Source organism: Falco punctatus, assembly GCF_963210335.1.
Source record: "Falco punctatus genome assembly, chromosome: 10".
NCBI classification, from domain to species: Eukaryota; Metazoa; Chordata; class Aves; order Falconiformes; family Falconidae; genus Falco; species Falco punctatus.
Genome location: NC_137590.1, coordinates 40,934,486 through 40,946,066, shown reverse-complemented (window position 1 = coordinate 40,946,066; position 11,581 = coordinate 40,934,486).

Genomic DNA, 11,581 nt, shown 5'->3' with positions numbered 1-11,581 from the left:
ACTTAAACTTAAGAAATAGCCCTAAGACTTAACCTTAATATTTAACTTGAAGATGTAACCTTAAGGCTTAACCCTAAACTTAACCCTATAGAGTTAACCTTAAGTGTTGACCTTACAGATTTAACCCTAAGAGTTAACCTTAGGACTGAAACGTTAAGACTTAACCCTAAGACTTATCCCCAAGACTTAACTCTAAAGAGTTAACCCTAAGACTTCAACTTGTGATTTAAACTTTAGACTGAACGCTAAGACTTAAAATTACGATTTAACATTCAGATTTAACCATAAGACTTAACCCTAAGACTTCAGGTTAAGTTTTAACCTTAAGACTCAACCCTGAGACTTAGTCGTGAAATTTATCCATAAGACTTATCCCTAAAACTGAAAACTGAGACTTAAACCTAAGATTTAACCTGAAGACTTAACCCTAAAACGTAGCCCTGAGACTTATCCTTGAGCTTTAACCTTGATACTTAATCCTGAGACTTAGCCCTAAGACTTATCCCCAAGACATAACTCTAAGGCTTAACCCTAAGACTTAACCTTAAGGCTCAACCTTAAGACTTAACATTAAGACTTAACCCTGAGACTTAACCATAAGACTTATCCTCAAGATTGTACTCTAAGACTTAACCCTAAGACTTAAGATGAAGACTTAACCCTAAGACTCAATCTATGAGATGTAAACTTAAGACTTAATTAACCCTAAGACTCAATCTATGAGATGTAAACTTAAGACTTAACCTTTAGGAATTAACCCTGACACTTAACCTTAAGGCTTAACCCTAAGACTTAAGCTTAAGGTTTAAACTTAAGACTTATCCCTAAGACATAAGCCTGAGACTTAACCCTAAGACTTAACCTCAAGTTTAACTTCAAAACTTAACCCTAAGACTGAATCCTAAGACACAACTTGACCACGTAACCCTGAGACTTAACCTTGAGACTTTACCTTGAAATTTAACCCTGGGATTTAACCCTAAGTCTTAATGCTAAGACTTAACTTTAAGATGTACCATTAAGACTTAACCTTGAAGCGTAACCTTAAGATTTACACTCAATACTTAACCCTAAGACTTAACCCTATGATTTAAACTTAAGGTTAAACCTTAAGACAAAACTTGAAGACTTAATTCAAAGACTTATCCCTAAGACTCAACACTGAGACTTAAACCTAAGATTTAAGACTTAACCCTAAGACTTAGCCCCAAGACTTAAGTCTAAGACTTCAAGTTATGAATTAAACTTTAGACTTAACCCTAAGACTCAAGCCATAAGACTTCACCTGAAGACTTAACCCGAAGACTTAACCTAAAGACTTAACCTTAATATTTAACCCTAAGACTGAACCCTAAAATATAACTTTTAAGACTTAACAATAAGACTGAACATTAAGACACAGCCTTACGACTTCTACCCTGAGACCTAACCTTGAGACTTAACACTGAGATTTAACCCTAAGACTTAACTTTAAGATGTAACATTCGGACTTAACCTTAAAACTTAACCCTAAGCCTCAACCTTAAGAAGTAACTTGAAGACTTAACCCTGAGAATGAACTCTAAGACTTCAACTTAATAATTAACGCTCAGATATAACCCTCAGACTTAAACTTAAGAAATAGCCCTAAGACTTAACCTTCATATTTAACTTGAAGATGTAACCTTAAGGCTTAACCCTAAACTTAACCCTAAGAGTTAACCTTAAGTGTTGACCTTACAGATTTAACCCTAAGGGTTAACCTTAGGACTGAAACGTTAAGACTTAACCCTAAGACTTATCCCCAAGACTTAACTCTAAAGAGTTAACCCTAAGACTTCAACTTGTGATTTAAACTTTAGACTGAACGCTAAGACTTAAAATTACGATTTAACATTAAGATTTAACCATAAGACTTAACCCTAAGACTTCAGGTTAAGTTTTAACCTTAAGACTCAACCCTGAGACTTAGTCGTGAAATTTATCCATAAGACTTATCCCTAAAACTGAAAACTGAGACTTAAACCTAAGATTTAACCTGAAGACTTAACCCTAAAACGTAGCCCTGAGACTTATCCTTGAGCTTTAACCTTGATACTTAATCCTGAGACTTAGCCCTAAGACTTATCCCCAAGACATAACTCTAAGGCTTAACCCTAAGACTTAACCTTAAGGCTCAACCTTAAGACTTAACATTAAGACTTAACCCTGAGACTTAACCATAAGACTTATCCTCAAGATTGTACTCTAAGACTTAACCCTAAGACTTAAGATGAAGACTTAACCCTAAGACTCAATCTATGAGATGTAAACTTAAGACTTAATTAACCCTAAGACTCAATCTATGAGATGTAAACTTAAGACTTAACCTTTAGGAATTAACCCTGACACTTAACCTTAAGGCTTAACCCTAAGACTTAAGCTTAAGGTTTAAACTTAAGACTTATCCCTAAGACATAATCCTGAGACTTAACCCTAAGACTTAACCTCAAGTTTAACTTCAAAACTTAACCCTAAGACTGAATCCTAAGACACAACTTGATCACGTAACCCTGAGACTTAACCTTGAGACTTTACCTTGAAATTTAACCCTGGGATTTAACCCTAAGTCTTAATGCTAAGACTTAACTTTAAGATGTACCATTAAGACTTAACCTTGAAGCGTAACCTTAAGATTTACACTCAATACTTAACCCTAAGACTTAACCCTATGATTTAAACTTAAGGTTAAACCTTAAGACAAAACTTGAAGACTTAATTCAAAGACTTATCCCTAAGACTCAACACTGAGACTTAAACCTAAGATTTAAGACTTAACCCTAAGACTTAGCCCCAAGACTTAAGTCTAAGACTTCAAGTTATGAATTAAACTTTAGACTTAACCCTAAGACTCAATCCATAAGACTTCACCTTAAGACTTAACCCTAAGACTTAACCTAAAGACTTAACCTTAATATTTAACCCTAAGACTGAACCCTAAAATATAACTTTTAAGACTTAACAATAAGACTGAACATTAAGACACAGCCTTACGACTTCTACCCTGAGACCTAACCTTGAGACTTAACACTGAGATTTAACCCTAAGACTTAACTTTAAGATGTAACATTCGGACTTAACCTTAAAACTTAACCCTAAGCCTCAACCTTAAGAAGTAACTTGAAGACTTAACCCTGAGAATGAACTCTAAGACTTCAACTTAATAATTAACGCTCAGATATAACCCTCAGACTTAAACTTAAGAAATAGCCCTAAGACTTAACCTTAATATTTAACTTGAAGATGTAACCTTAAGGCTTAACCCTAAACTTAACCCTAAGAGTTAACCTTAAGTGTTGACCTTACAGATTTAACCCTAAGGGTTAACCTTAGGACTGAAACGTTAAGACTTAACCCTAAGACTTATCCCCAAGACTTAACTCTAAAGAGTTAACCCTAAGACTTCAACTTGTGATTTAAACTTTAGACTGAACGCTAAGACTTAAAATTACGATTTAACATTAAGATTTAACCATAAGACTTAACCCTAAGACTTCAGGATAAGTTTTAACCTTAAGACTCAACCCTGAGACTTAGTCGTGAAATTTATCCATAAGACTTATCCCTAAAACTGAAAACTGAGACTTAAACCTAAGATTTAACCTGAAGACTTAACCCTAAAACGTAGCCCTGAGACTTATCCTTGAGCTTTAACCTTGATACTTAATCCTGAGACTTAGCCCTAAGACTTATCCCCAAGACATAACTCTAAGGCTTAACCCTAAGACTTAACCTTAAGGCTCAACCTTAAGACTTAACATTAAGACTTAACCCTGAGACTTAACCATAAGACTTATCCTCAAGATTGTACTCTAAGACTTAACCCTAAGACTTAAGATGAAGACTTAACCCTAAGACTCAATCTATGAGATGTAAACTTAAGACTTAATTAACCCTAAGACTCAATCTATGAGATGTAAACTTAAGACTTAACCTTTAGGAATTAACCCTGACACTTAACCTTAAGGCTTAACCCTAAGACTTAAGCTTAAGGTTTAAACTTAAGACTTATCCCTAAGACATAATCCTGAGACTTAACCCTAAGACTTAACCTCAAGTTTAACTTCAAAACTTAACCCTAAGACTGAATCCTAAGACACAACTTGATCACGTAACCCTGAGACTTAACCTTGAGACTTTACCTTGAAATTTAACCCTGGGATTTAACCCTAAGTCTTAATGCTAAGACTTAACTTTAAGATGTACCATTAAGACTTAACCTTGAAGCGTAACCTTAAGATTTACACTCAATACTTAACCCTAAGACTTAACCCTATGATTTAAACTTAAGGTTAAACCTTAAGACAAAACTTGAAGACTTAATTCAAAGACTTATCCCTAAGACTCAACACTGAGACTTAAACCTAAGATTTAAGACTTAACCCTAAGACTTAGCCCCAAGACTTAAGTCTAAGACTTCAAGTTATGAATTAAACTTTAGACTTAACCCTAAGACTCAATCCATAAGACTTCACCTTAAGACTTAAGCCTAAGACTTAACCAAAAGACTTAACCTTAATATTTAACCCTAAGACTGAACCCTAAAATATAACTTTTAAGACTTAACAATAAGACTGAACATTAAGACACAGCCTTACGACTTCTACCCTGAGACCTAACCTTGAGACTTAACACTGAGATTTAACCCTAAGACTTAACTTTAAGATGTAACATTCGGACTTAACCTTAAAACTTAACCCTAAGCCTCAACCTTAAGAAGTAACTTGAAGACTTAACCCTGAGAATGAACTCTAAGACTTCAACTTAATAATTAACGCTCAGATATAACCCTCAGACTTAAACTTAAGAAATAGCCCTAAGACTTAACCTTAATATTTAACTTGAAGATGTAACCTTAAGGCTTAACCCTAAACTTAACCCTAAGAGTTAACCTTAAGTGTTGACCTTACAGATTTAACCCTAAGGGTTAACCTTAGGACTGAAACGTTAAGACTTAACCCTAAGACTTATCCCCAAGACTTAACTCTAAAGAGTTAACCCTAAGACTTCAACTTGTGATTTAAACTTTAGACTGAACGCTAAGACTTAAAATTACGATTTAACATTCAGATTTAACCATAAGACTTAACCCTAAGACTTCAGGTTAAGTTTTAACCTTAAGACTCAACCCTGAGACTTAGTCGTGAAATTTATCCATAAGACTTATCCCTAAAACTGAAAACTGAGACTTAAACCTAAGATTTAACCTGAAGACTTAACCCTAAAACGTAGCCCTGAGACTTATCCTTGAGCTTTAACCTTGATACTTAATCCTGAGACTTAGCCCTAAGACTTATCCCCAAGACATAACTCTAAGGCTTAACCCTAAGACTTAACCTTAAGGCTCAACCTTAAGACTTAACATTAAGACTTAACCCTGAGACTTATCCTCAAGATTGTACTCTAAGACTTAACCCTAAGACTTAAGATGAAGACTTAACCCTAAGACTCAATCTATGAGATGTAAACTTAAGACTTAATTAACCCTAAGACTCAATCTATGAGATGTAAACTTAAGACTTAACCTTTAGGAATTAACCCTGACACTTAACCTTAAGGCTTAACCCTAAGACTTAAGCTTAAGGTTTAAACTTAAGACTTATCCCTAAGACATAATCCTGAGACTTAACCCTAAGACTTAACCTCAAGTTTAACTTCAAAACTTAACCCTAAGACTGAATCCTAAGACACAACTTGACCACGTAACCCTGAGACTTAACCTTGAGACTTTACCTTGAAATTTAACCCTGGGATTTAACCCTAAGTCTTAATGTTAAGACTTAACTTTAAGATGTACCATTAAGACTTAACCTTGAAGTGTAACCTTAAGATTTACACTCAATACTTAACCCTAAGACTTAACCCTATGATTTAAACTTAAGGTTAAACCTTAACACAAAACTTGAAGACTTAATTCAAAGACTTATCCCTAAGACTCAACACTGAGACTTAAACCTAAGATTTAAGACTTAACCCTAAGACTTAGCCCCAAGACTTAAGTCTAAGACTTCAACTTATGAATTAAACTTTAGACTTAACCCTAAGACTCAAGCCATAAGACTTCACCTTAAGACTTAACCTGAAGACTTAACCTTAAAATTTAACCCTAAGACTGAACCCTAAAATATAACTTTTAAGACTTAACAATAAGACTGAACATTAAGACACAACCTTACGACTTCTACCCTGAGACCTAACCTTGAGACTTAACACTGAGATTTAACCCTAAGACTTAACTTTAAGATGTAACATTCGGACTTAACCTTAAAACTTAACCCTAAGCCTCAACCTTAAGAAGTAACTTGAAGACTTAACCCTGAGAATGAACTCTAAGACTTCAACTTAATAATTAACGCTCAGATATAACCCTCAGACTTAAACTTAAGAAATAGCCCTAAGACTTAACCTTAATATTTAACTTGAAGATGTAACCTTAAGGCTTAACCCTAAACTTAACCCTAAGAGTTAACCTTAAGTGTTGACCTTACAGATTTAACCCTAAGGGTTAACCTTAGGACTGAAACGTTAAGACTTAACCCTAAGACTTATCCCCAAGACTTAACTCTAAAGAGTTAACCCTAAGACTTCAACTTGTGATTTAAACTTTAGACTGAACGCTAAGACTTAAAATTACGATTTAACATTCAGATTTAACCATAAGACTTAACCCTAAGACTTCAGGTTAAGTTTTAACCTTAAGACTCAACCCTGAGACTTAGTCGTGAAATTTATCCATAAGACTTATCCCTAAAACTGAAAACTGAGACTTAAACCTAAGATTTAACCTGAAGACTTAACCCTAAAACGTAGCCCTGAGACTTATCCTTGAGCTTTAACCTTGATACTTAATCCTGAGACTTAGCCCTAAGACTTATCCCCAAGACATAACTCTAAGGCTTAACCCTAAGACTTAACCTTAAGGCTCAACCTTAAGACTTAACATTAAGACTTAACCCTGAGACTTAACCATAAGACTTATCCTCAAGATTGTACTCTAAGACTTAACCCTATAACTTAAGATGAAGACTTAACCCTAAGACTCAATCTATGAGATGTAAACTTAAGACTTAATTAACCCTAAGGCTCAATCTATGAGATGTAAACTTAAGACTTAACCTTTAGGAATTAACCCTGACACTTAACCTTAAGGCTTAACCCTAAGACTTAAGCTTAAGGTTTAAACTTAAGACTTATCCCTAAGACATAATCCTGAGACTTAACCCTAAGACTTAACCTCAAGTTTAACTTCAAATCTTAACCCTAAGACTGAATCCTAAGACACAACTTGATCACGTAACCCTGAGACTTAACCTTGAGACTTTACCTTGAAATTTAACCCTGGGATTTAACCCTAAGTCTTAATGCTAAGACTTAACTTTAAGATGTACCATTAAGACAACCTTAAAGCGTAACCTTAAGATTTACACTCAATACTTAACCCTAAGACTTAACCCTATGATTTAAACTTAAGGTTAAACCTTAACACAAAACTTGAAGACTTAATTCAAAGACTTATCCCTAAGACTCAACACTGAGACTTAAACCTAAGATTTAAGACTTAACCCTAAGACTTAGCCCCAAGACTTAAGTCTAAGACTTAAACTTATGAATTAAACTTTAGACTTAACCCTAAGACTCAAGCCATAAGACTTCACCTTAAGACTTAACCTGAAGACTTAACCTAAAGACTTAACCTTAAAATTTAACCCTAAGACTGAACCCTAAAATATAACTTTTAAGACTTAACAATAAGACTGAACATTAAGACACAGCCTTACGACTTCTACCCTGAGACCTAACCTTGAGACTTAACACTGAGATTTAACCCTAAGACTTAACTTTCAGATGTAACATTCGGACTTAACCCTAAAACTTAACCCTAAGTCTCAACCTTAAGAAGTAACTTGAAGACTTAACCCTGAGAATGAACTCTAAGACTTCAACTTAATAATTAACGCTCAGATATAACCCTCAGACTTAAACTTAAGAAATAGCCCTAAGACTTAACCTTAATATTTAACTTCGAGATGTAACCTTAAGGCTTAACCCTAAACTTAACCCTAAGAGTTAACCTTAAGTGTTGACCTTACAGATTTAACCCTAAGAGTTAACCTTAGGACTGAAACGTTAAGACTTAATCCTAAGACTTATCCCCAAGACTTAACTCTAAAGAGTTAACACTAAGACTTAACCTTAAGACATATCGTACAACTTAACCTTAAGATTTAACCCTAAGACTTAAATTTAAGACTTAATCTTAGAGACTTAACCCTTAGACTTAACCTTAAGACTTATCGCTAACACTTATAATTAAGACTTGAGCTTAAGACTTAACCTTGTGACTCAACCTTAAAAACCGAACCTGAGACTTAACCCTATAGACTTAACATTAAGACATAACCTTAAGACTTAACCGTAAGAGTTAACTCTTAAGATTAACCTTACTTCTTAACCTTAAAACTTAACCCTAAGACTGAACTCTAAGACTTAAGCCTTACACTTAAACTTAAAACTTTAAGTCTTTACCCTAAGGCTTAACCCTAAGACTTCATCCTATCTTAACTTAAGACTTAACCTTAAGACTTACCTCTTGAGACTTAAACTTAAGACTTAACCCTGAGACTTAAAGATTTTAACACTTAGAATTGACCCTAGGTCTTAAATTTAAGACTTCACATTAAGACTTAACCTTAAAACTTAACCCTGAGACCTAACCCTAAGACTTAACATTAAGACTTAACCTTAAGATTTAACCTTAATAATCAACCCTTAGACTCAACCTTAAGACTCAACATTAAGAGTTAACCCTTAAGAAGTAACCCTAGGACTTAACCCTGAAACTTAACCTTAAAACTTTAACACTAAAATTTAAGACTTAACCTTAAGACTTAACCCTGAGATTTAACCTTGTAAGACTTAACCCCAGGACTTAAATTCTAGACTTCACCCGAAGACTTAACCCTAAAAGTTAACCTTAAGACTGAACCCAAAGACACAACCCTGATACTTAATGTTAAGACTTCACCTTAAAACTTACCCCTAAGACTTAACCCTGAGACTTAATCTTAAAGATTTTAACCCTAAGAATTAACACTAGGTCTTAAATTTAAGACTTAACCCTAAGACTTAAACATAAGACTTAACTCTAAGACATAACCCTGAGACTTAACCCTAAGACTGAACCCTAAGACTTAACCTTTAAAGATTTTAACCCTAAGAATTAACTCTGAGATTAACCTTGAGACTTAACCTTAAGACTTATCCCCAAGACTTAAAATTAAGACTTAAACTTATGACTTAACCATAAGACCTAACCCTGAGATTAAATCTTAAGACTTTAACCCTAAGACTTAATAATAATACTTAACCTTAAGACAAAACCCTAAGACTTAACCCTAAGACATAACTCTAAGACTTAATCTTAAGTCTTAACCCTAAAACTGAACCCTAAGACTTAACCCTAAGATTTAACCATAAGACTTCACCTTAAGACTTAACCTTAAGACTTAACCCTAAGACATAACCCTGAGACTTAACATTGAAACTTAGCCTTGAAACTTAACCCTGAGACTTAACCCTAAGAATTATCCCCAAGACTTAACCCTAAGACTTAAACTACAGACTTAACCTTTAAGACCTAATCCTGACTCAAATTCAACCTTAAGTCTTAACCTTGAGATTAACCTTGAGACTTAAACCTGAGATTAAGCCGTAAGACTTTAACCCTAAGTCTTAAACTTAAGACTTTAACTTAAGACTTAACCCTGAGATTTAATCTTAAAACTTTAACCCTAGGACTTAACCCTAAAACTTAACCCTAAGACTTCACTGTAGGACAAGGCCTCAAGGACAGGAGTCCAAGTACTGATAGCCTGATGAATAGAGACTTGTTAGAACTTGCAGGGCACAAGCTCTGGGAGCCAAGGAACAAGCTAACTGCAGACCCCTGAGCCGTTACAGCTGAGGAGGCAGCCAGGCGGACAGAGAAACAAGTAGCCGGATAAGGGAACGGATGGCGCCGATATGTAACTTTGTTAATCAAGAAAGCCGCCTGGAAAGAAACCTCCTAATTTGGGAATAGAAATTGTTGCTATGTCAAGGTAAACTAATAAGTTCCTATTGTTCTAACGGTGTGCCTTAAATATCAACCAATCCGTGTTTTTTACGCTTAAGATTTAACCAATCGGTGTGTAATATGTAGAAGGTAGACATGTATACAAGTGTGAGAAAATCACTAATAAACCGACAACTTGCTTGCATCAAGCTGCGTCCTGTCTCTTCATTTGCCGCACTTCACCTTAAAATTTAAACCTAAGCCTGAACCCTAAGACTTAACCTTAAGACTTAACCTTAAAACTTTACCTTAAGACTTAACCCTAAGACATAACCTTGAGTCTTAACCCTAAGACTTAACTCTAAGACTGAACCTTAAGACTAAACCTTAAGACATATCCCTGAGGCTTAACATTGAGCCTTATACTTGAGACTTCACCCTAAGACTTAACCCTGAGATTTAATCTTAAGACTTTAACCTTAAGACATAACCCTAAGACTTAACCCTGTCTTAACCTTAAAACTTAACCCTAGGGCTTCACCCTAAAACTTAACACTAAGACTTAAACCTTAAGATTTAACCTTAAGTCTTAACCCTAAGACATATGCCCTATAGAATAGTTTTTGTATTTGATGGGTTTTATATAAATATTGCACTGATGACATGAATGAGAGTGGTATAAAAACAGGAACGGTCCAATACACGAGGGCTGAGAAATGAAGATGCAGACAAGTGAAGTGGTTGGGGTTGGATTTATATGAAGCTTCTACAGAGGGGAAAAAATAGTTTCTTGTTGGAAGAAGGGTTCGCTGGGGTCAAGAAGACGCTCAATATGAGTTATGCATCTTGCTCAACTTTATTAGTTTCTAACACTACTTATATAGAACCGATACACATGCACATTCGTAAAGCAGAAATATAATTGGTTAGTAGTCTCTAAATGCGCGCGGTTCTCACACCCCTAATTATCATGACTAAAATAAGCATTCTATCCATGTAGCTAATTGTGTTGCTGTGCTTCAGCCTTGTAGTTTGTTACTCCCTATTTTCCCATACCGCTCCCTCTCTTTCTTGGCCCTGCACCTGCTTTCCCAGCAGCTGTAGCTTGTTACAGCCACGGCCTGTTGGCACAACATAATTACTTGGTCTCAGGATTCAAGAATAGCTCAAGGCTACCTTTCTTGTTAACTTCAGCACAGCAACTTCAGCACAGTTCTGATTACAGGCCAATTCTAATACCAGGCCTGGACTGTGCAGATCTTCAGAGATTCTAAGGCCACGCTTCTGCAGCCATTCTTCTACAGTTTCTCTTTTAGTTGCTATCTAGATTGAAGAGTATTAGTAATGTCCAGCTGTTGATTTCTGTATGTGTTTTGAGGATTCTGAGGGGCCTGCCTGTTCCTCAAAGTTCATGTCAGACAGTGACCTTAAGCTTTCCCTTCTCTTTTATGATATGTAGCCACACTCCAGCAGTACTGTCAATCATTTTAATCTGTGACTTGCTTTGTA